The 26088-nt window shown below is 42.9% G+C and overlaps 1 protein-coding gene across 1 annotated transcript in view; it reads left to right on the top strand.

Moving 5' to 3' along the window:
* Positions 1 to 26088, top strand: part of cacng2a (calcium channel, voltage-dependent, gamma subunit 2a) — a 91575-nt gene that overhangs the window by 26584 nt on the left and 38903 nt on the right. The window lies entirely within an intron of this gene.

The following is a 26088-nucleotide window of genomic DNA, read 5'->3' as shown; positions in this document are numbered from 1 at the left end:
TCTTCATGCTTCTCTATGCTTCTCTTCATGCTTCTCTCTATGCTTCTCTATGCTTCTCTTCATGCTTCTCTATGCTTCTCTGTGCTTCTCTTCATGCTTCTCTATGCTTCTCTGTGCTTCTCTTCATGCTTCTCTATGCTTCTCTATGCTTCTCTATGCTTCTCTTCATGCTTCTCTATGCTTCTCTGTGCTTCTCTTCATGCTTCTCTATGCTTCTCTATGCTTCTCTATGCTTCTCTTCATGCTTCTCTATGCTTCTCTTCATGCTTCTCTATGCTTCTCTATGCTTCTCTTCATGCTTCTCTATGCTTCTCTATGCTTCTCTATGCTTCTCTCTATGCTTCTCTCTATGCTTCTCTATGCTTCTCTTCATGCTTCTCTATGCTTCTCTTCATGCTTCTCTATGCTTCTCTATGCTTCTCTTCATGCTTCTCTATGCTTCTCTATGCTTCTCTATGCTTCTCTCTATGCTTCTCTATGCTTCTCTATTCTTCTCTATGCTTCTCTATGCTTCTCTATGCTTCTCTTCATGCTTCTCTATGCTTCTCTTCATGCTTCTCTATGCTTCTCTATGCTTCTCTCTATGCTTCTCTATGCTTCTCTATGCTTCTCTATGCTTCTCTTCTTGCTTCTCTATGCTTCTCTATGCTTCTCTCTGCTTCTTTTCATGCTTCTCTTCATGCTTCTCTATGCTTCTCTATGCTTCACTATGCTTCACTATGCTTCTCTATGCTTCTCTCTATGCTTCTCTCTATGCTTCTCTATGCTTCTCTATGCTTTTCTATGCTTCTCTATGCTTCTCTATGCTTCTCTTCATGCTTCTCTATGCTTCTCTTCATGCTTCTCTATGCTTCTCTTCATGCTTCTCTATGCTTCTCTTCATGCTTCTCTCTATGCTTCTCTATGCTTCTCTTCATGCTTCTCTATGCTTCTCTATGCTTCTCTATGCTTCTCTATGCTTCTCTTCATGCTTCTCTATGCTTCTCTATGCTTCTCTATGCTTCTCTCTATGCTTCTCTATGCTTCTCTATGCTTCTCTATGCTTCTCTATGCTTCTCTATTCTTCTCTATGCTTCTCTATGCTTCTCTATGCTTCTCTTCATGCTTCTCTATGCTTCTCTTCATGCTTCTCTATGCTTCTCTTCATGCTTCTCTATGCTTCTCTATGCTTCTCTATGCTTCTCTCTATGCTTCTCTATGCTTCTCTTTGCTTCTCTATGCTTCTCTTCTTGCTTCTCTATGCTTCTCTATGCTTCTCTCTGCTTCTTTTCATGCTTCTCTTCATGCTTCTCTATGCTTCTCTATGCTTCTCTATGCTTCTCTATGCTTCTCTATGCTTCTCTTCATGCTTCTCTTCATGCTTCTCTATGCCTCTCTATGCTTCTCTATGCTTCTCTATGCTTCTCTATGCTTCTCTATGCTTCTCTATGCTTCTCTTCATGCTTCTCTATGCTTCACTATGCTTCTCTATGCTTCTCTCTGCTTCCCTTCATGCTTCTCTTCCTTCTTCTATTCATGTTTCTCTCTATGCTTCTCTTTCTGCTTCTCTTTCTGCTTCTCTTCATGCTTCTCTTCATGCTTCTCTTCCTGCTTCTCTTCATGCTTCTCTTCATGCTTCTCTTCATGCTTCTCTTCCTGCTTCTCTTCATGCTTCTCTTCATGCTTCTCTTCATGCTTCTCTTCATGCTTCTCTTCATGCTTCTCTTCCTGCTTCTCTTCATGCTTCTCTTCATGCTTCTCTTCATGCTTCTCTCTGTGCTTCTCTTTATGCTAATCTTTTCCGCACTCTCGTGTATGGCTGTCCACATTTGATTGACAAAGCAGAGAAGTCAGAATACAATTTGAAACGATACCAACCCAAAAACAGTTGTCTCTGAGGACACGCCCCCTCAAGTAGCTGAGACTGGGAAAGGGAAACTTCAGACGACGTCCAGAGTTCATACGTGAAATTGGCTCAAGTGCATGTCCAAGCTGAGTCTAGTTCAAGTGATATATAATAACTCTACTGAAGCAATGTGTAACCAGCACAGGCATGCTGACGTTATCCTGCAAAGAGGACTGAAGGCTGGTGGTGCTAGCTCTGCTGTCTTTAGCCACACTCAGTAAACCAGTTAGACATTGTTTGCCTGCAGACCCTGTAATCCTGTTTTTGTCCGTGCTTGTTTTGGACAGTTCTCTGGGTGTTTTCTTACCTTGTGACTTGTCAATCAAGACTCAGATATCAGTCACTTTGGATTAAACCTAAATGGCGTTTTGCAACCTTGCAGAAAGTAAACTATTTGGTTGTGGCGTCTCTCAGTCAGAATGAAACATGTAAGACGGAGCCTGTTCTTATAAATCATGTCTGAATGCTCCTATGTCCACATCTCTCTGAATGGCTGGCGGGTGTCAGCTTATTCATTTATGTATGAAGCCATCATGTAGACACATGAGTGTGTGCTGGGTAATGATGACCAGTACAGATGCTTGTTCTGTTACCTCGGACCATTTCATTAGTAATCCTGGGCACGAGGTGCTCGAATGTCTCTCTTCTGCTGAGCTGAGCTACATCTCACCTCAGAGAACTTCCTGTAATCGGCATGAATTGGGAAAAGGTGACTTTGACAGTGTGAGCGTGCATTTCCTGATTTCCTGCCGTTATCTCTGCTCTTAAATTTGGAGCTTTGGCTTCGGTGGGAAAGCTCAAACATCCTTCCAATGAGTCCACAAAGTCAGAGCGCCGTACGCTGTCGATGGAGCAGCTCCGAGGCTGCTTTGATGACATCAGACTCAGAGATAGAGAGATAAAGAGAGAGAGGGAGAGGGAGAGGTTCATGATCACATATATTGATCAGCCTGTCCGAAGCCCTGGGAATCATGTGAATTTTTAAACTGAGTAATGTTTCCACTTGAGAGACATCCAATAGAGCATCCAAGATTGGGCATGAGATAGTGTTTACAGTAAAGCAGCATTACTCACTCTCACCGGCTCATTTCCCCTGACACTGCCCGGTCTGCTGCTGTCATATTCATCACCGCCCGAACATACCGTAACTGCGTTTACCTCGCCTCACCTTTACTGTAAATTCCTGCTCTGGCTTCTTGGTCTTTTCTGTCTCCCCGTACGTTTGTCTTTGTGCAAAGACTTTGTTATCTCTCCGGAAGAAGCTTATCTACCAAACTGCTCAGGGTTTGCTGAAGTCTGCACTTTTCACGAACAAGAGGACTCTGATGGAATTATTCAGATTAAGTGAAACCTTTGTTTGAATCATTATTTGACGGAAACATTGGAAGTGCTTGCTCATGCTTGAACGGTGTCTCACATTCACACTGGCTGACGGGAGAGATGCAGGAAATTGGATTTTTGACAAAACTGTCTGACAGAATTTGGCCGATTGGTGATGCTGATATATACACGTTCTTTTTTTCCATCTATTTGCACAGATCAAGTGTGGTGGAGAGAACTGAATTTGACATGAATATTTAAAAAGCTTTCTTTCAAACTTTAAATTTACCACAAATCAAGAGAGAGGCTTTACATTATCTGTGAATTGTATGTAATTGTGTTCAACCAAAGACTGCACCTGCTGGTTTTATGAAGTGCAAATCTGAAGTTTCTTCAATTTAAACAAACAGGCATGAATTACCGTAATATTTGGTGTAGAACACACTTTGAATATGTCAGTAAATAAACCTTGTGGAGTGCTGTTTGATTGAAATCAATCAATCATCAATCAATCTTTACTTGTATAGCGCCAAATCACAACAAACATTATCTCAAGACGCTTTTACAAACAGAGCAGGTCTAGACCACTCTATATCAAATTATGAACAGAGACCCAACACCAAGACAGGGTAAGACTCAGTCTGACCCCACCTTAATCCACCATGAGCATTGCACATCGCAGTATTTAGCTAGTTACAGTGGTGAGGAAAAACTTCCTTTTAACAGGCAGAAACCTCCAGCAGAACCAGACTCATGTTAGACAGCCATCATGCCTCGACTGAGTTGGGTCTGGAAAGACAGATAGAGGGGAGTAAGAGAGAGAGAGGTGATAGTGATGAGACGAGTAGTAGAAGCTGTTGCCGCTGAAGTCCAGCACGTCTGTATCAGCTGGAGTCCAGATCGTCCGCAGCAGGAGGACGTCTACGGCAGCTCAGAGGAATCTACGAGACAATGGAGCTCAGGGACTCCAGAAAGGTCTATGGTTAGTAACTTTAATGGGACAGGCAGAGTTAAAGTAAGTGATGAGGGGGGTTGGGGGGAAGAAGGTGAGCTAGGATCCCAGTGTGTCAGTGTGCCAGTTCCCCCGGTAGTCTAGGCCTATAGCAGTATGACAAAAGCTGGTCCAAGCCTGATCCAGCTCTAACTATAAGCTTTATCAAAAAGGAAAGTTTGAAGCCTACTCTTAAAAGTGGAGAGGGTGTCTGCCTCCCGGACCCTGACTGGTAGATGATTCCAAAGGAGAGGGGCCTGATAACTGAAGGTTCTACCTCCCATACTACTTGTAGAGATTTTAGGTACAACTAGCAAGCCTGCATGTTGGGAGCGTAGAGTTCTAGAGGGGTAATAGGGCACTATGAGGGTGTCTGATTTTTAAGGGCTTTGTAGGTTAAAAGAAGGATTTTAAATTATATTCTACATTTTATTGGGAGCCAGTGTAGAGAAGCTAGCAAGACCCTACATTCAAAGACAAGTGACCAGCGGAGGAGGGGAGTCCAAGTCTCGCAGAATTGGTTGTGGGTCTGTACATCACAACAACAAAGTTAGCGTCAGCTGAGCTAAACTGCACCGGTTGCTTGAGGATGCAAACTCCACATGGCGAAAACAGATGATCCGAGAAAGATGAAATCCTAAAAACTTCCAAACTACCAAGGAAACTTATTTTGGGTGCAGTAGAAACCACACACTGCAGTAAAGGCTAGCTGGCTAGCTGACAGCTAAGTCTTCTTCTTTTGCTGCTGCTGCTGCTTCTTCATATGTCCTCCGTTTTAAGGCAGGTGGCAACCAGCATAAAGAACCACTTACTGCCCCTTACAATAAATTACTGGGTGTTCATTTTTCCATGTCAATACCAGTTATTGCAACAAGCCTATCCCCTATCTTGGTCATCAGGTTAGCATTTCTAGCCACTCCTTATAGCATGCTGTACATCAGGGGTTCCCAAATGGGGGGCCGTGAGATGTCTTCTAGAATGTTTTGTTTTTAAAGTTATCTAAAGATAGTAAATTTGACCCATTATAGTAAAAAATATCGATAAAAATAGTAGCTAAACTTGAAATAAGACCTTGAAAATACAAAATGTAATGTGTTTTCTGCCTTTCTTTGTTTCCAGATGACTCCTAAGTTTAGGGTTAGTGAACATTTAATTATCTAAAGCATCAGTAGCAGCAGGTTAATTCATAACAGCACAGGAAACACAGACACATGCTCATATAGGTAGGGTCATTTTCTGCAGACCAGCTAAATGAAGACACATTAAATCACTTTGAGGGACAGTGGGGGACCCGAGTCTTTGGCACCTATATTTTGTGGGTCACGGGGTGAAAAGCTTGGGAACCCCTGCTCTACATTATCTTCTTTTCATCCTAAAAGGGACCAAAGTTTACAAAATAAACAACATGTCATGGTGAAGAAGTCCTTAAATGAGCGATTGTGAAACTGAAGTTATCAGGGAAATGTTTTGATGAGTTAGGCAGAGAGAAAAGACACGGAGGGACATACACTCTTGATCAATCCCACAAACTTTTGAAGGTTTTAAGAAACTTTGAAGTTCATTTTTGGGCTTTTATCTTTACCTAAAGACAGGACAGTGGATAGAGAAGGGAATTAGAGAGAGAGAGAGAGAGATGACTAAAGGGAAGAAAGACCTTATTGAACCCGAGCTGCTTACTTCAAGAATAACCACTGAATCAAACAAGCGCTCCATCCTTTAGCATGAAACTTTAGCAATACCTGGTAAAAGCTTTTCATTCGGGTGACTTATGGCAACGATCAAGTGCACACACCCTTTAGAGAGATTCATTGGTTTTAATTTTGAGAAGGGTCTGGACTAAGATATCAAAGAGTTGAAGTTGGCACAGTTTTTGAGAGATTTGAAGAGAATGCTTTGTGCACGGGGACTCTCTCTCTCTCTCTCTCTCGTCGTACTGTACTCCTGACCGACCTTGGAAAAGTTGGAAAGACGTTCACAGATTCCCGGGCCAATAACTCATCAGCCAAATATCGCTTTTTTTTACCCATAGTCATGTTGACAGAGAGCTGCATCCTGATTCTTTGACTCTGCATGATTTAAACTTTAGGCCAGAGTTTCCTCGCAGGCTCTCAAATCTTTCCAACATGTATGAAGCTGTGCTCTTCAACCTCTGAGCCTATAAGCTGACAGTCTTGATATTTAAGAATCTCACATAAGACCGTTTATGATCCCTCCGTCTCTGGAGGACAGTGGCAGCGGGCGACTGTTGGACCTCTGTTTTCCTGGATCAGGATGACTTATCGTTCCATGTGTTGTTAGAATACAAAACATCCTGTTTCCAGTGCAAAGAAAGGCAGCCATATGACCACAGCAGTGAATCATAATCAGCATTAATGTAGCCAAGTGTTTAAGTGTCTCTCACTCCCCCTCCCTCAGAGTCTCGGATGGATGGAGTGATGTTGGATGGACTGCAGAGCGTCTCCGCCTCTTCCTCCTGAGTTTTAAAGCCTCTATATTCACATTTTGATTCTGATTTCAGTGAGGTCCAGTTTCAGAACGAACCACAAACACTCCTATCGTTACATATTGACGTATCAGATGGATTGACTTGGCTCTGGGAGCTCTGTGGGTATAACCTGATACTGTGTTGGTGCCACTGCTGGCAGAGGAGGCTGAGCAGTTTCAGAGTACTACACTCCCGTAATGCATCACTGCTGTGCGAGTTTACAGTTCAGGAGTTTAGCTGAAGCCGCTCTGCTGCACTTTCTGCAAGGTCAGGTCAGCAAAGTCAACGTTCACAGCTGCTTATTGAGTAATATCACAACCAGAGAGTGCTGTTGTTCTGGATATCAGCACGGCTTTGATCACATTATCAGAGTGCTCGACATGTGGGTGTGAAAGAAGCACAGACGCTCTGATATTTAGTACAACAGCACAACCTGGAGTGTATTATAACGGTTTGACAAAGATTCTACAAGCTGCATGTTTTAGAAAACAACACAACTTTGCAGCATAACGCAAGGCTGCAGCTACGGACTACTTTAATCCACTAGTTGATGATCTGCATTGATTCTACAGCCATACGCCATCGTTAGCATAACATACTTGTGCAAGGAAGTGTCTATGTTCCTCCGCAATACTCCGCCTGACCACCAGTTGGCAGTGTGTTTTCAATGCTAGTCGTACCACCAGTTTCTGGTGGCGCTACATTTTCTGCTTGTTTGTGCACAGGAAATCAGTGCGACTGAATCTGAGCGTCAGACATCGGACTTCCACCAGATCTGGTGCCTGACTTCCTGTCCTGCTCCATCTGCTCCGTTGAGATTGATTCGCCGCGGTACCCCAAAAATAGAAGTTTTGCATCTCTGATCCAGAGGGCTCCGACCTGCCGGATCAGAGACGCAGCTGGAACGCAACGGAGCAGATCCAGTGGAAGTTAACACATTGACTAGAATAGAAACCTATCAGATCCAGTGCTGTGACGGATCGGAGACGGACTGGACATGGATCTGGTGGAATTTGGCCGTAACAGAACAGAAGAAAACTAATTCTTCTGCCTCAGAATTTTTCTTATTAACCATTTAAGTTAAAAACTGTATTTTGAAGCTTTAGCAGAACAGAAAAAAGTGAAATCAGGAATTAAATGTTATTAATTTATTGTTTATTGGACGACAAAGAGACACACTTTTCAGGAAGCATGAAATTAACTAAGCGAGGCAAACAACGACGTCTGTCTTACACGTATCTCTCCTTTCTTGTCTGTTTTCTTGCAGTAGCAACATGTTTCTATCGTTGCATTTGTCTCTGACTTTTTGCATGTGCGTCTGAGCTTCCATCATGTCTGTATTTTGAGAGACACAGCCGGAACACAACGGAGTGGATCCAGTGGAAGTTAACACATTGACTAGAATAGAAACGTATCACATCCAGTGCCATGACGGATCAGAGACGGACTGGACATGGATCTGTAGGAATTTAGCCATCAGGGTCAGGCTTGAAGCTGATAAATATTGACCATACAATAGTTATGACGGTCGGCTGCGCTGTTTTTTTTAAAGTTATATTTTGGGGCTTTTATTTGAAAGGACAGCTGAAGAGAGACAGGAAATATGGGGAGTAGAGAGAGGGGGAGGACATGCAGGAAGTGGTAGCGGCCGGGAATCGAACCGGCGACCCCTGCTACGAGGGCTGTAGCCGCTGTATGTGGGGTGCTTAGACCACTAGGCCCCCAGCGCCCCAGTCTGCGTTGTTTTGACATGTAGTTGCATTGGTGAAGAGGTGTATGTTAGGCTACTTATGAAGGCTAACCCGTGGCGTAAGCTATGGCGTACATTCAATGCAGTAGCATGAATCATGCTTAAAATAAGGGATAAGAAAGGAAGAAGAAGAATAAAAGGAGGCAAAAAAACAAAGTGAAGGTCACAGCTGATGTTTGAAAGAGAGGCATCCACAGACGTGCTCCTGTGATCAGCTCCAGAACTCTCTACACGTTTTTCCGGCCGCCCTTTACTCTGCAGCGCTGAGGGTGAAATGCTCCCAGACGGAAGAAGTTTGAGGAAGCGATGGTGTTGCATCGGCCGTCGCTGCTTGTTTGTTTTCGCGTGGGCAACTCTCAGCTGAGGTGTAAGGACCTCTCAGAGACTCGGCTTCAGGAAACGGCGTCACGTCTGCTGCTGCTCAAAACACGAGCGATGACATCAGCGGCTAATTATTGACAGTTATATTTGTCATTGATCACCGAGCTACGTATGAGCGACGCCTCGCCTGTGTGTCAGTTTTCTGCTGCACCAAAGTTCCTTTTTATGCTTCTTTTCATGCGCAGCAAACCTTTGTACAGCAGTCGTCTGTGGACTTCTGATTGGATGGAACCAACCTGAGTCCAGTCCAGGTGACAGAACTTGTTTGTATTTATTGTTCGGACCTGCTGGTCATGTGAAAACCTCCCATCGCACAGAGCAAAGGACAGAGATGGATTTCTGTATGAATGGTGAGCAGCGAAAGAGAGAAGTTGTGTGACTGTGGGGCCGTTTTCATGCCTGTGTGAGATGGTGAAGGTGAGAGTAGGCGGCTGGATGAATATACAGCATATCTGGGTAAAGAGTGTGTGAATGTGTGTGTGATGCTGAGAGCAGCGCTGGAGTGCATTTAACAGCTCTGGGAGGGCGATCAGGACCCCCAGTGCCCTGCAAACAGCAGTGAGTCAGCCTGCATGTAGTTAGTCCTGATCATTTCAACACCACAGCTAACTGATTATACAAGCGCTGAATGATGATTCATACGAGCCGAAGTAAGAGAGCACATATGCCGGACTTTTCTGTGTTTGTCTGACAGCATTAGTTAAAGTGTATCTAAGGGCCTCGGGTATTAAGAGCAAATGTTTCATGATCTCAAGTTTAAAAGAAAAGCACGTTTTATCACCAGAGAACCACATGGCATCACTCTGTCGCACAAACAGTGGAAAGCAGATACAGCAGATGTGTTGGAACTGCCCAAAGATTCTCATCAGGGGGATAGGGATGGAAATACAGACATGATGGAAGCTCAGACACACATGCAAAAGTCCAAGACAAATGGCACATGTTGCTACTGCAAGAAAACAGACAGGAAAGGAGAGAGAGGAGTAAGACAGCCGTCGTTCTTTGCTTCGCTTTAGTTTGTTTTCTTACTGGAAATTATGTCTCTATGTCGTCCAATAAATAATAAATGAATCAAATTTTATTACAGATTTCACTTTTTTCTGTGCTGCTAAAACTTCAAAATACTGTTTTTAACTTAAATGGTTAATAAGAAAAATTCTGAGGCAGAAAAATTAGTTTTCATCTGTTCTGTTACGGCCAAATTCAACCAGATCCATGTCCGGTCCATCTCCGATCCCTCACAGCACTGGATCTGATAGGTTTCTATTCTAGTCTATGTGTTAACTTCCACTGGATCCACTCCGTCTCTGAAAGGCAGGTCAGAGCCCTCCTGATCAGATACACAAGACTTCTATTTGTGCCGGATGCCGGAGCACGACGCATCAATCTCAACAGAGCAGATGGAGCGGGACAGGAAGTCAGGTTTCACCAAAACAAAATGAAAACATCCGGTTAATTTTCAGAATAAAACACTCTGTGTTATCACCAGATCGTATTTCACTTAACTACAACAACAAACCAAAGTCATGATGAGCGGAGCCAGGCCTGGAGTCAACAGGTCAGAGGTTTTCAGAGGACCAGAAAGACAACATGGATGAGGAGAGGAGGAGGAGGAGATAGACCGGACACAGATCTGGTGGATGTCCCGGGTTAGATCAGAACCAATAGAAAAGTCTCTTCAGAGTCCTTGTTCCTGTAAAAATTTGGTGAATCTGGTGAAATATGTTTTTTCACTCAACCTTTATTTCTTCTGGAGGAGTCATTGAAGGCACCCCCTCATTCACAGTGTTGCCTGAGTCTTTCTGTAGTGCTTAATCTGATTGTGAAGTATAACTTGATAAGGTCATCCACTGCAGGCGTAATAAACAGGAAGCAGGGCCGCAGTGCTGTGATGAGGGGGGTCCAACCTTTGTGAAGTTAATAAACACTCAAGTTTTTCTCAAACCAGACTTTTACCTTCAAGACTGAGTTTCATGCATTGTGTTCCTTTCATGTTTGTAACCAGGGATCTGATCATATTGGTCCCCTTGGTGAAACAAAGCATTGCCCCTCCTTAGATGAGATGTCCAGGGGTCCCCAACCAGATTTCCAGATGCCCCCCCAAAATTTGTACACCCTGTTTGCAGATTTGCATCGTCAGAGTTTGGACTTTGGACATAACATTCTTCAGGGTTCCCACTCGTCCTTCCCTGAAACACTACCTCAGTGAAATCATCGTTCTCTGCACATTAAAAGAAAATCTGTTCCCTCAAATCACACATTTCATAAACCTCTTCATTTCCTTTTGAACGAACATCAACAGCCAGAGGAAGAAAAGCAGCTTTACTCCGTGCAAATAAAGATCTTTGGCTTTTGGATTTCAGAGATGTAACAGAAATGATTCCTGTAAATAAACAGCGCTGACAGCCGGAGAGTGTTTGTCAGATATATACGCAGCGTTATTACCCAGCATGCTCTCTTTGACTTTCTTCTGTTGTGAACTCTTTTGTCTTCATTTACATTTACATTACTTTTTTTAATAGGCACCTTAAAGTTATTTACACTGTTGAACGCTTCAGTGCTGCATTCAAGGACACCTTCACAGGGTGCATGACCTCTGAGGACACTGCTACTCGTTCATGTGATGCTGTTGTTTTTTAAGTTAAGTTGAGTTTACTGCTTTCAGTCACTTTCAGAAACAAACTCTGCAGAAAGGAGACACAAGTTTTCATGAACAGAAGATATCAAACTGAAGCCAAGAGTATTAAAGGTGACATATAACGCTTTTTTCATCAACATATATTGGTCTAAGAGGTCCCCAGAACATGTCTTTAAAGTTTATGCTCAAAAAAACACTTTGAAATCAGATTTTGGTCTGCCTGAAAAGCCCTCTTCTTCAGTCCTCCTCAGAACAGTCTGTTTTCTCTCTGACCACGCCCCCTCAGGAAGTGGATGTGCCTTGGCTCTCCAGCACGTTGATCTAATATTTACATGTTGGCTGAATATACACGGCTGCTCAGAGATCACGTTACTTCAACCCTCTGAATCTGATCCTGACGGAGAGGCGCCTGTAGCAGGACCTTTCTGAAGGATTGGTCACAGATTTAGTGTTTCTTGTTGTTTTATTTATCAGTATGTAGACGTGTGTCTTGGTATACAGCTACGAACATGTAGCTATGTAGCTATGCTAACTAGCGCTAGCACTTATCCATGATAAATAAAAATCATCCACTAGATCTTCAAATCTGCAGACGTGGGGAGTAAAACCGACCTTTGTGTTTATTAAGACAGCCTACAACTAGCATGCCTCCTTCCTAAGCTCCTTGTTAGCACACATTGGTGCAGGTAATGAAAAACGGAGGAGGGATTCAGTATTATTTTATACAGTCTATGGGCTGAACAAGCTCCGAGCTCTGACTCCGTGACAGACCGGATATTGTTGTTACGTAACAAAAACACAGAAGTCTGAAACGGCTGGTTTCAGCACACATTTACAGAAAGGTGGAGAAATCAGAACAGGGGCAGAATGGATTCTTTTCATTCTCGGGGGGTTTGTAGACAGGGACACATATTTCAGGTAGAGAACCATTAAAAAGTCAATTTTGCATGATATGCCACCTTTAAACTAATTTTTAAAACTTCAGTAAAATGTTGAGAATAAAGTTTTGCATACTTTGTCAGGCAGTGATGTTTCCCAAAATTCAATTAAAAAAAACACTAAACCTTCTTTAGAGAGCAACCTCTCAGTTCATTGTTGGTGTCATTAATTAGAATGCCTTTGAATGGTTCTATTGTTTTTAAAGGATGCATCTAATTGATGAGTTAAATAGTCCGTTAAATTTACCATTTAAATTTTTTAAAATGCTTCACTGACTCCCAGTCTGTTTTAGAATTATTTTAAAATGATGGTGTTGACTTATAAAGCTCATAGGGGGTCAGCTCCAGACTACATTGCTGACCTCCTGACCCCCTACAAGCCTTCATGTAACCTCAGATCCTCCAGTAGGTCTTTACTAACTATTCCTCAAACAAAAAACAAAAAGTGATCGAGCATTTTCTGTTAAGCTGTGGAGTGACCTGCCGGAGGAGATCTGGGAAGCTAACACACTGTCATCTTTTAAGTCACTTTTTAAAACTCACTATTTTAAACATGCTTTTTATTGATTTTATGGTTTATTGCTTTGATGCTTGTTTTATTACTACTGCAGAATCAGGTGTCCTAATCACTTGGCCTGGCCACAGGTGTATAAAATCAAGCACCTAGGCATGCAGACTGTTTTTACAAACATGTGTGAAAGAATGGGTCGCTCTCAGGAGCTCAGTGAATTCCAGCGTGGACCTGTCATAGGATGCCACCTGTGCAACAAATCCAGTCGTGAAATTTCCTCGCTCCTAAATATTCCACAGTCAACTGTCAGCTTTATCATAAGAAAATGGAAGAGTTTGGGATCAACAGCAACTCAGCCACGAAGTGGTAGGCCATGTAAACTGACGGAGAGGGGTCAGCGGATGCTGAGGTGCATAGTGCAAAGAGGTCGCTGACTTTCTGCACAGTCAATTGCTACAGAGCTCCAAACTTCATGTGGCCTTCAGATTAGCAAGTACAGTACGCAGAGAGCTTCATGGAATTGGTTTCCATGGCCGAGCAGCTGCATCCAAGCCATACATCACCAAGTGCAATGCAAAGCATCGGATGCAGTGGTGTAAAGCACGCCGCCACTGGACCATAGAGCAGTGGAGATGCGTTCTCTGGAGTGATGAATCACGCTTTTCCATCTGGCAATCTGATGGACGAGTCTGGGTTTGGAAGTTGCCAGGAGAACGGTACATTTCGGACTGCATTGTGCCAAGTGTGAAATTTGGTGAAGGAGGAATTATGGTGTGGGGTTGTTTTTCAGGAGCTGGGCTTGGCCCCTTAGTTCCAGTGAAAGGAATTTTGAATGCCTCAGGATACCAAACCATTTTGGACAATTCCATGCTCCCAACCTTGTGGGTACAGTTTGGAGCAGGCCCCTTCCTCTTCCATCATGACTGTGCCGCCTTCTCAGCAGGTAGAAGACATAGAAGAAAATTTAGCATTCAGTGTAACAGACAAAGTTGTGGTAACGGTACGACAACGTAACGATTTTTACTGTTGATTGTGCTTTTAACCGTTTTTAACTACTCTAGTATCGTATTTGAAGGAAATAAAACAAATAAAAATACTATCTGCACAAAGAAAAGTATAGAGGTACTTTTAAAGACATGAGATATGCAAACATAACTTCAGCAGTTAAATATGTAATCCTTAGAGAAATGCCGAGCTGTTTTAAACTGTAATTGAATCAGAATAAAAGCGGATTTGGTGTCAAACAGGAAATAAAATAACATAGCTGTGAGGCAGTAAAAAGGCAAACTGAAAGCATCACAATTACCTGTTTTAGAAGAGTAACTTACACCCTCAACAGATCATGAAAGATTACATCATGCACACAGCACCATGAGTTGTATCATGAGTTGTGAGTGTGATTGCATACCTCCTGAATACTGTCTTTATTCATCCGTTCCTGCAGCTTCTCGGGCTTTATTTGCTTAAAATGAACCAGGAAAAAAGACGTTAAATAACATGTAAATCAATCACCAACCACACCACCTCCTCTCTGCTCTGTTCTTGCAGCCCTCTCCTCCGCTCCTCCTCCTGTGTCTGCCCGAGCTGCTCGTACGGTAATCATTATGATCTAGTGTAACAGCATCATTGACTGCCTGTGATTTGTGGTCGTTTATAGTCACCTGTAAAAGCAAGATCCAGTTGGTTTAAAAAAGCGCTTTCATAAGATCAATGTGAGGCTGTTTTAAGAGGGGATTTATGACGCCCAGCCTCCGTGCCACTGTGCTCACTGTGCAGATTTTTTGCGCTGATACCGTGGGCTCACATCCAGGGCGCTCGATGTAAATCATAAGAAAAGGTCGGCGGTGGGGTCAAATCATTTAGGGTTTCATCACGGCGAATAAGCATCAGCTACAACTTCATCATCGCTGATGCACAGAGGTGAACAATCAGCTCCCTCAGTGCTGCTGCCAGTTTATTAAAGTGAGCTGAATGGAGTGTGATGTTTTCCAGGCTGTGGTTATAAACCAGAGGTGAGGAAGTTTAAATGGGGTTTTGTTCTCACAGAAACGCAGCATTAAATCACATTTGTTCTTATGCTACTTTGGAAACAAGATACCTAATTAGCTTGTGCTAAACTAAAGTGATTGTAGAGAGAGAGAGAGAGAGAGAGCTGAGGATGGGGAATGTATTGATTGATGTACGAGTTCATAAATGCCTCAACTGGAAATGCACTCACAAAAAAAACTCCTGAAAGTTTTCCCTGGCATGCTCCTTCCTGAACCAAGGATGCATGTAAACGTTTATTAATTTATGTCTCCTGTAGTCGGTGTCCTTACGTGCTCTCACTGTTCCACCTCAGAGCTCACATCTCCTCATCTTATTTGTCCGGGCCGAGGCAAAGGGTTTGAGCAGCAGAACACAAAGTCAGACTGCAGAACACCAGTGTAGTGTTGCATGACATTTTAAGAGGTGGTCGACAGACTCTGTTAGAGATGTGTCCATTAAGCCTCAGAGTGAAAGTTGACGCTTTATCTCGAGCTGATATTAAATATAGTTTCAAAGTCTTTCTCAACCTTTGTGCACGTGGATATTTTTACCTTCTAATTAACACATTTAATAAGTTGACTTTTTGTATCAGTCAGTATCAATAACCCCTCCAGTTGGTAATTAGTTAGGGTTATAGATATATTTATGTAAATGTTGGAAAAACATCAATTGGCGATATTTTGCTGTTTGCTGTCCTCAAATGATTCTGTACGTAACCTGAAGACATTTATTTTGTACAGGGTTTAAAAATAATGCAACCAATTACTTATAAACCACCTGAACCCAATACTTGATACCTGATAACTAATACCTGATATCCAATACCCAATTTCCAATATCCAAAACCTGATACTTGATATCCAACACCTGGTACCCCATACTTAGTACCTAATACCTGGAACTTGATACCTTTTACCTTTAACCGTGAAGTATCTGATATTCAACCACATAAGATTAAGTATATGTTGCTAGTCTGTGTTGTTTAAAATAAGTCCAGGGACCCACAAGAATGAGTTACAATAGTAGGCTCCAGAAGTCTCTAGGAAGGGCCTTAAAAAAGATCACCTTTGACCTAGGCAAACATATGGCTGACAGTAAACAGCTGATGTCCTTGTAAATGCTCAGAACAAGGCGTCCATAAAAAGGAGTCAAATAGCAGCTAACTTGAAACTTGTGTTGAAGAGTCCATATATGTGTATGTTTGGAGGACACCCTCATTCTAATTTGAGTGCACCTTCATAGTATTTAAGCCAGAACGTGGAGACAGAAGAGAGGCGACTTCATCTGGCCCGGTCGTCCTCCAAGCAGTCGCGATGCTTGTTACTGATGCTGATGCTGTTTGATTGTAATAAATCTGATTACTATCCAAGATGGCCAGTGTCACGAAGTTCATTCTACATCTACACATCACGGGCTGTTAAGATACAACAACCGCAACCTGTTACCAGGTTTCCTAAACTCAATACCGAACACCTGATACTTGATACCTGACACCTAGAATCCGATACCTGGTGCCCAATACTCAATACTACATTCTTTGTACTTAATACATGATGACTACTACCAGACTTCTACCCAATACCTGGTACCCTATATTTGATGCCCAATACTTAATACTTAATAACCCTCCATCGAATACCTGATACTTAATACCTGACATTTGGTACTCAATACCTGTTAACTGATACCACCCCTCTACCCAATCCTTTATACTCAATACCTGTACCTGATAACTGATACCCATTCCAAATACCCAAAACATTACAGCTGATGCTTGATGCCTGACATCTGGTACCCAATACCTGGTGCCCAATACTTAATACTTAATACCTGATAACTAATACCACCACCCCTCTATCCAATATCTAAGACTCAGTACCTACTACCCAACACCTGGGACCCTTTACCTGTGGCCTAATACTTAATACTTGATACCTGATACTGAATACCCTACAGCCGATACTTGACACCTGTAATTTTGTATCCAATACCTGGTGCCCAAAAAACAATACCTTTACCTGATACCTGATACCCATTCCCAATACCTGATACACTATACCTGATACTTGATACCTGACATCTGGTACCCAATACCTGGAGCCCAATACTTAATACCTGATAACTAATACCACCCCTTTATCTGATACCTAACACTCCTTAGTCAATGCATGATACCTGATACCATGCATCTGTTACCCTATGTTTGGTTCCCTATACTTAATACTTGAACGCTGATACCTAATACCTGATACCCAATACCCAAAATCCTACACCTGATACTTGATACCTGACATCTGGTACCCAATACCTGGTGCCCAACAATTAATATCTGATACCTGTTAAGTAATACCATCCCCCTGCATGCTTTATACTCTATACCTGATACCTGATACCTGATACCCATTCCCAATACCCAGTACCCAACACCTGATACTTGATACCTATTACCCAATACCCAGTTCCCAATACCTGATACTCTACACCTGATACTTGATACCCATTACCCAATACCCAGTACCCAACACCTGATACTTGATACGTTCAACCTGGTAACCAGTGCCTTTAACCCATTACCCCACAGCTGTTACACAATACCTAGTACTCGATGCCGGACACTTTACAGTCTTTGTTTACCCTTTAATGATTCATGTTTTCCAGTCTGTTAGCACGTTGCTGAGGACTCAGGCTGAGGTTCATGCCAGTCCATTAACTCAGGTAATTCAGGTCTGAGGGATTAAGTCGAGGCGCTGTGCTGCAGGCAGGACTCAGCTCGGTCCTGCAGAGAGAATGCTTTAGGTCCTGCAGCGGCATGTTGAGTACACCTGATGCTTGGTTTAACTGGGTCTTACAGCTCTGCCTCCTGCTCAGACTGAACTCGGCTTTGTCTTACTTTCATCTACCCAGACTTTAAACCGTGAGGACGTGAGTTAGAGACACGAGGAAGAAGACTTCTGGTCGTGAGGAGTTTATTTTAGTTTAGAAGTGCTTGGATGTTGTCATGGTGCTCTGCAGTTTGATTGGCTGGCATGGAAATGAGATGCAATGACACAACAGGAAAACAGAGTTTAGTTGTTTGAATTGGCATTTCTGTGCGCTCCCATTATAACTTGTGATAATGGTTGACATCAACTTGTGGATGAGTCAGCATAGACTCGCTCAAACTCTGCCCCAGTGTCCTCATTGATATTCTGACGCTGAATTTTACATACTTTACACCGGGGTTTGACGGATAGGAAGCAGCGCTGAATGTCATTGGTCAGCGAGTGAGTCAGTTGAGCCCTCTTTTCCACTGCTCAGTGTTTACCAGCTCTTACTCACCTTCTTCCTCGAGTTGATTATCTTTGTCTTGACTGAGTCAAACAATTTTCTCCGTCAGTAACTCTTTGACTCATTGTGCTCTGCCTGAAGCAAAGTGCTGCCATCTTTGCTACTTTTTGGATTGTTCCACTAACTCTGCATGTTTGTACTAAAGCTATGCTCCTCAGTGGAAAAGCACATGTCCATATTCACACAGTGGCCATTTTCCCCTGATGTCATGATGAGGGTGGGAACTTTCAATGATGTCATTATGTCCCACTGATGTGTTCGAGGTTTTTGGTCCTACAATAATCATGTTACCTCCTCTTTAATGAGCAATAACTGAGAGACAACAAGTGGTGAAAACCCAGATTTGAAGATCCAACCTTGCTGCGATGCCAAACAAAACTTTAGTCAGGGTAATTTTCGTCTCAGTTACTTATATTAAAGTTATATCTTAGCTCCCTGCCCTTCCTGTCAAAGCCTGAGGCAGGGAGAGCACACATCCCCTCTCTTTCATGGCAGGGCAAGCAGCAGCAAAGACCCCCAGGGTATAGAAGTGAGAGGAAACTTGGTGCATTTGCTGCTGAGCTCTTTGCCTCTTCAGTTTATCACATATCCGGATATTCATAAAGATGTTGTTCTTGTTTCTGAGGTCTCAGGGTTCAGGATTTCAAATAAATGCAAACCAGTTCCCCCATGTTGAGCTGATTACATGATTGTGATCGGCGTAGGTGAGGTGTTGTTTCTGCGAGTGCTTTTATTAGCGCAGGGTGATTACTTGGCCTGCTTCCTGGGAAAGCCTCTCTCTGTCTCTCTCTCTCTCTTGGTTCTCGCTGCTGAGGGACTCTTCAGAGAACCGGACTCAGCTCTGGCTCCATCTGACCAGAAGGCTGTGACGCACCCCCCCCCCCCCCCCTTCACACAGGTGACTCACTGGTTTCCTGTTCCTCGATCTGTGAAATCTCATCCTACTTTTGTTCGCGGTTAGCGACCTCGCATGTCCCGGTGTGTCCACACGTCTCGACGGAGACGCTCAGGCGGACCACGGTCTCTCCTACTCCCTCATCTGTTGAGCTGAGGTTCCTGCTGCTCGTCATGTCTTTGTTTATAATCTGACACCTTGCAGAGAAGCAGACGGAGGAGGGTTGTTGTCGAGACTCAAAAGAACAGGAGTGTTTTTCTTAACTTAAATCATGACTACATTGTGTGAATGTTTCCGTCCACTGAAGGTACATCAGACAAAAGTCAGACAGAAGCCAGAGCTGTGACAGTGGTTGCATGTCAAGTTAGAAAAATGACATCAGGCTGCAAAAAAAGAGACTGCAAACTTACATTTTATATCTTTATATATTTTTCAATCTGCAAATCCTCTCAGGAGCAACCAGACTCTGCAGATGTGTTGTTATTTCACGTCAGAAAACGGCGAACAACCTTTCGTTCGGGGCAGCGAGGAGAGTCTTTGTTGGGAAAGCGCTCAAAGTCGAGCCGTGGGAGGTCAAATGACTGTCTAACATCTGTCAGTCATCCTCCAACGAGCCGGAACCTGACGGCACCTCGCTGCCTCCATTAGTCTGCCTCCCACATCACCTCCAGCTACAGCTGCTCTGCTACATACCTGCCAACTTCTCCACAGCCGACAGGACGCGTCTTTATTTGCAAAGCTGCTAATATTGTTTTCTCCTTGTTGCTCGGTTTGTTTAAGAGGAAAACACAGAGGATTAAAACACCTGAAACATACTTCTACTGTCTTTAAAGCTGCTGGGAGGAACTTTTTATTCATATCAACTTTGGCACTCCATTGTGGACAAAGTGATACCTCTTATATCTTGTTCTCTACATGCAAAAGTATTGTTTTCAACAAAAACCTCACCCTGCTGTCTTTTAACAGACAGATTTATCACTTAAGGCTGATTTATACTTCTGCGTCTCCCCTACGCAGCAGGGGCTGACGCAGACATGAGCACCACATACTTGTGCGTCGGTGTGTCCATGTCGCGCAGCAATTCTCCTCCGAAACGCCTGAGGGCAGTGCGGTCTCTCTGATAGCCGGCCGCCTGCTTCCGGTCCCGTTACGATCTCTGTTTACTTTTCCACAGAGTTTCAGAGCGTGTTCTGTTAATCTACAGCTGATACATGTTGCTGTTTATCATACAGACATGATTACATGAAGAATAGAGAGGAGGAGATGAAATACACGGACGATGTGCGGCCGATGTCCGGGATCCCGGAAGTGTTGTAAATGCGGGAAATACAAAGCCGCCGAGCGGACCAATCACAGGGCATGCAGTCCGCTCGGCTCTATGGGGAGTTACATTTTGGAGGAGGTGCACGTCAGCTACGTGCGTAGGCCTCGGCGTAGGTACGGGAGCTACGCGGACCCCCTGCATAGGGTACGCCGTCGATTCAACGCAGAAGTATAAATCAGCCTTTAATGTGATTATTTTCCATGAAAACAGCTTAAAAAAGGATGTTTCTAAAGCCACATGTCAATCATGTGGTCTGACACCTACCCCCTCTGAGTGGTTTAAGGCATTAAAAATGACAACAGAGAAGGTATCAGTGTTGTTGTTTATGGTTTTGTTTGCTTTTGAAGGCCATAAAGAGGCATCAGTGTTGGTTTCAGTCTGTTTCTCAGCTGGTTAAAAACTCCTCATAGTGCCTTTAAGTGATGGGATGCTGCTGAGGTATATAGAGAGAAACTCTCAGTGCCTCTGCTTTAAACGTTCTGCTCTCGTGGTACATGTAAAATAATCAGATTTAAAACCTGTTTTTATTATGGAGATATCTGAATCCCTCTCGTTTCCTTTTCCTCTACAATGCTGAAGAATATTCTGATGACTCATCGTCACTCTGAGGCATAAACACGAGTTACGTCCAATGAAATGTGATTAGTGGAAACCAGCGAACCTCTGGCCAGAACCTCTGGGTTCTGTTACAGATGTAAGAAAACCTTGTTTAAAATCCAGCTGATATTTCCACAAACGTTCATTACTGAAACTCAGAGCCTCTACTAACAGATTATTTTATGGCTAATTCAGATTTCTTTGTCAGGAAGGCTAAACTGACAAAATAATGCTAATACAACTAGCTTACCCAGGCCTAAAACATACTCACATCCAGGCTAGTAGCTCATTTAGCAGTAGCTTAAATAAGCTCTGCAGCTTTAAGGTAGCTTCCAAATAGCTCATGATTAACTTGAAACTAGTTTATCAGTAGTTTAAAACATGCATATGATTACCTTTCCACTAGTTTGCATCTTACATACACTACCAGTCAAAAGTTTGGACACACCGTCTCATTCAATGGTTTTTATTTATTCTAATTATTTTCAACATTGTAGATTAATACTGAAGAGATCAAAACTATGACATAATCTGGTTTTGCCATAATCTGGATTACAACAGTAGTCAAATAGGGCTCTCCATTGTGTGCTAACCCTACCTCTGAACAACACAACTGATGGTCTCAAACACATTAAGAAGGCAAGTCATTCTACAAATGAACTCTTGACAAGGCTCATGTTCATTAGAAACCATTCCAGGAGACCACTTCATGAAGCAGACTGAGAAGGTGTGTCCAAGCTTTTGACTGGTAGTGTATATCAAGTGGATGACTCTCCTAAAACTGACTCACCACTAGACTACCATTGGCTGACCATGAGCTAACATAATGCTAACATGACAACATTTCCAGGGGTGGAGCAAGACTTTTTTTTGACTTGGGTGGCCAAAATGGTAGCATTAAGTGGCATTAAGTTTTTTAGCATTTTTTTTAAAATCTACTCTTTATACTTTATCTTCAAGAATGAAAATTTCCAAAATATGTTATATTCCTGTGTATTGTATTACTTCAAAAACAGAGCAACATTGTTAAATATTCTTAGGTTGAATCTTTAAGGACTAAACAAAATATGTTTGTTCAAAGTCACAATTTAAAGGTGACATATCACGCTTTTTTCATCAACATATATTGGTCTAAGAGGTCCCCAAAACATGTCTTTAAAGTTTATGCTCAACAAAACACTTTGAAATCAGATTTTGGTCTGCCTGAAAAACCCTCTTCTTCAGTCCTCCTCAGAACAGTCTGTTTTCTCTCTGACCACGCCCCCTCAGGAAGTGGATGTGCCTCAGCTCTCCAGCACGTTGATCTAATGTTTACATGTTGGCTGAATATACACGGCTGCTCAGAGATCACGTTACTTCAACCCTCTGAATCTGATCCAGAATCTGATCCTGACGGAGAGGCGCCTGTAGCAGGACCTTTCTGAAGGATTGGTCGCAGATTTAGTGTTTCTTGTTTTATTTATCAGTATGTAGACGTGTGTCTTGGTACACAGCTACGAACATGTAGCTATGTGGCTATGCTAACTAGCGCTAGCACTTATCCATGATAAATAAAAATCATCCACTAGATCTTCAAATCTGCAAACGTGGGGAGTAAAACCGACCTCTACCAGAAAGGCAGCGGGACCTTTCTGAAGGATTGGTCACAGATTTAGTGTTTCTTGTTGTTTTATTTATCAGTATGTCAACGTGTGTCTTGGTATACAGCTACGAACATGTAGCTATGTAGCTATGCTAACTAGCTCTAGCACTTATCCATGATAAATAAAAATCATCCACTAGATCTTCAAATCTGCAGACGTGGGGAGTAAAACCGACCTTTGTGTTTATTAAGACAGCCTACAACTAGCATGCCTCCCTCCTAAGCTCCTTGTTAGCACACATTTGTGCAGGGAATGAAAAACGGGGGAGGGATTCAGTATTATTTTATACAGTCTATGGGCTGAACAAGCTCCGAGCTCTGACTCCGTGACAGACCGGATATTGTTGTTACGTAACAAAAACACGGAAGTCTGAAACGGCTCGTTTCACACACATTTACAGAAAGGTGGAGAAATCAGAACAGGGGCAGAATGGATTTTTTTCATTCTTGGGGGGTTTGTAGACAGGGACACATATTTCAGGTAGAGAACCATTAAAAAGTCAATTTTGCATGATATGTCACCTTTAAGTACCAACAAAAGGAAAATATGTTGCATCAAACAGGAAAGAAAGCTGCTTAAAGCCTGTTGCAACAAAGCCCAAATAGATTATCATCCTTGATTAGGATTTTAGGGGGGCCAATCAGACTATAATGGGGGCCATGGCCACCCCGAACCACTCCCCTAGGAACGCCCCTGTTCGTATCACTAATCTATAAATTTGCTGTTCCACTTTATCAAGAGGACTTTCATCAATTTCTGCTATGAGATGAAATCACTCTTTCCTTACAGCTGAATCCTAACACACTGATCCCAGAGCAGTGCAGAACGGATCTAGTTAGCACTGTAGTTATTAATCCCAGCACTGCCTTGGTGCTGACGAGCATTCGAACAACAAGACGTCACTTTACCTTGTTTGCTTGCAGTCATACCACTTCCTGGAGAATCTTTGAAGCATTTTCTTGAATATAAGTTGACTTGAATTCAATTATTTGTGCACGGACAGAATATATAAGGAGAGTGTTAGCCTTCACAGAGGCTCTTACCCACGTCTGACTTTATTTTTCTAATCTGATAATGATTCGATGGAACACCTCCTGAATTATGAGCCGAAATATGCTCCTGTATTTATACTAAAGATGCCCCAGCTGTCTTTTAACCTTCAAACAGTTCTGCTGACGTGAAAAAAAAGCTTGTGTTCACATCCCGAGATGCTCTGCTACCTCTGCACGGTGTGATGGTAGAGGGCTTGAAGATGCATAAGGGGGCCTCCCTGCCTTCGCGGGGTCATTACCAAGATGAATATAGTGATTATAAGGATGAATAAGGTGTGATTATGAAGATGAATATGGCGATTAGGGCTCTTGTCACTGCTGCTAGGGCGGCTGTTCATTAGAAAGGAGAAGATGTAACATGCGTGAACCCATTACCTTTCCGTCCACTGGGGATTTACACACACGTCTGTACCTACCTGAGCATGCACACATGCACACATGCACACATGCTACACGGTAACACCGCACCAGAGGAGGCCATTTGTGTTCATGTGGGCGGATTAATGACCCGTGTCTGCAATATATCTCTTTCTGCTGGCTGTTAGGGGCTACACTCCTGCTTATGTGTTTGACCCGGGCACACCTGACTGGGTTTTGCAGCTACAGCTAGGCTAACTTGAGCTAGCTTGAAGGCTTTTAGGCTGGTACAAAAACAGCGTCTGACTAATGCATGCTGTGTCACAAAGGCTGCTGTGTCCAGAGGTTAAAGACACCTCACTGCCTCCTTCCCTTGACACACGCTGCGGCTGCCTGGAAAGTTTTTGAGAATACCGCCCACCAACGAATCAGACGTGGGCTTTGTTCTCTCTCTCTCTTTCTCTTTCTCTTTTCTAACACTTTCTCTTTAAACGTCACCTCCCACTCAGTAAAGAGTCCCTCTGACCCCCCTGCACCCAGCCCCCCTCACACCACCTTCCACATCCCATCATGCACCTCCTCCGTGTTTGTGTCTCATCAAACCTTTGTCTCTGTCTGCAGCGTTGTTGCGGCTGTGATTGTGTTTGATCACTGTGTGAGGGTTTTTGTTGTGTGGGCGGGCCCCGACCAGGATGTCTCTCTCCTCAGGCATCGAGGAAAGATTCGTCCGGTTTGTGCTGCTGTACCATCCTGCAGATCTGTACATTGTCAAGATAGTTAATTTAAGAATATATTCGTATGGGGGTCTTGCTCACCCTGTCAGGATTCTAACTTGTATAACAACATGTTCACATTATCTTGATGGTTGGGGTCCTGTAGCTCCTTAGGCTGCTCTAACATCTGTGACCACTAACGGTCATTATTTCCCCACTCTAAACCAGCCTTAGACAGACACTAATGTCTTTACCACAGTGTCAACAAGCAGAGGGGGAATGAGACGGACTACTTTATGTGGATTACATTTATAAAACGTGTGATCTGGTTGTTCCTGTTGTTGCTTTTGTTGTTGAGAATTCGAGTCTGTCGTTATTGGGCTTTGATCAATCAGAGGCATTCCATTCTATTCCGCTTTGATCTATTCTGTTCCATTCTATTCCGCTTTGATCTATTCTGTTCCATTCTATTCCGCTTTGATCTATTCTGTTCCATTCTATTCTACTTGGATCTATTCTGTTCCATTCTATTCCGCTTTGATCTATTCTGTTCCATTCTATTCTACTTGGATCTAATCTGTTCCATTCTATTCTGCTTTGATCTAGTCTGTTCCATTCTATTCCCCTTTGATCTATTCTGTTCCATTCTATTCTGCTTTGATCTAGTCTGTTCCATTCTATTCCCCTTTGATCTATTCTGTTCCATTCTATTCTGCTTTGATCTATTCTGTTCCATTCCATTCCCCTTTGATCTATTCTGTTCTATTCTATTCCGCTTTGATCTATTCTGTTCCATTCTATTCCCCTTTGATCTATTCTCTTCCATTCTATTCCCTTTTGATCTATTCTGTTCCATTCTATTCCCCTTTGATCCATTCTGTTCCATTCCATTCTGCTTCGCTCTTCTCTGTTCCATCCTATTCTGCTTTGATCTACTGTGTTCCATTCCATTCTGCTTTGATCTATTCTGTTCCATTCTATTCTGCTTTGCTCTTTTCTGATCAATTCTATTCTGCTTTGATCCATTCTGTTCCATTTAATTCTGCGTTGATCTATTCGGTTCCATTCCATTCTGCTTTGATCTATTCTATTCTATTCTGCTTTGATCTATTCGGTTCCATTACATTCTGCTTTGATCTATTCTGTTCCATTGTATTCTTATGTTTTTACCAAAGAGTCAACAGGCAGAGGGTAGATGATCTGGACTCCTCCTTGTAGCGTGTGTGATCAGGTTGGCCCTGGCCGTTGGGTTT

This window comes from Notolabrus celidotus, chromosome 20, assembly GCF_009762535.1.
Source record: "Notolabrus celidotus isolate fNotCel1 chromosome 20, fNotCel1.pri, whole genome shotgun sequence".
In the NCBI taxonomy this organism is placed as follows: domain Eukaryota; kingdom Metazoa; phylum Chordata; class Actinopteri; order Labriformes; family Labridae; genus Notolabrus; species Notolabrus celidotus.
Note: the sequence above shows the minus strand (reverse complement) of the source record. Positions and strands in the feature narration are given on the sequence as shown.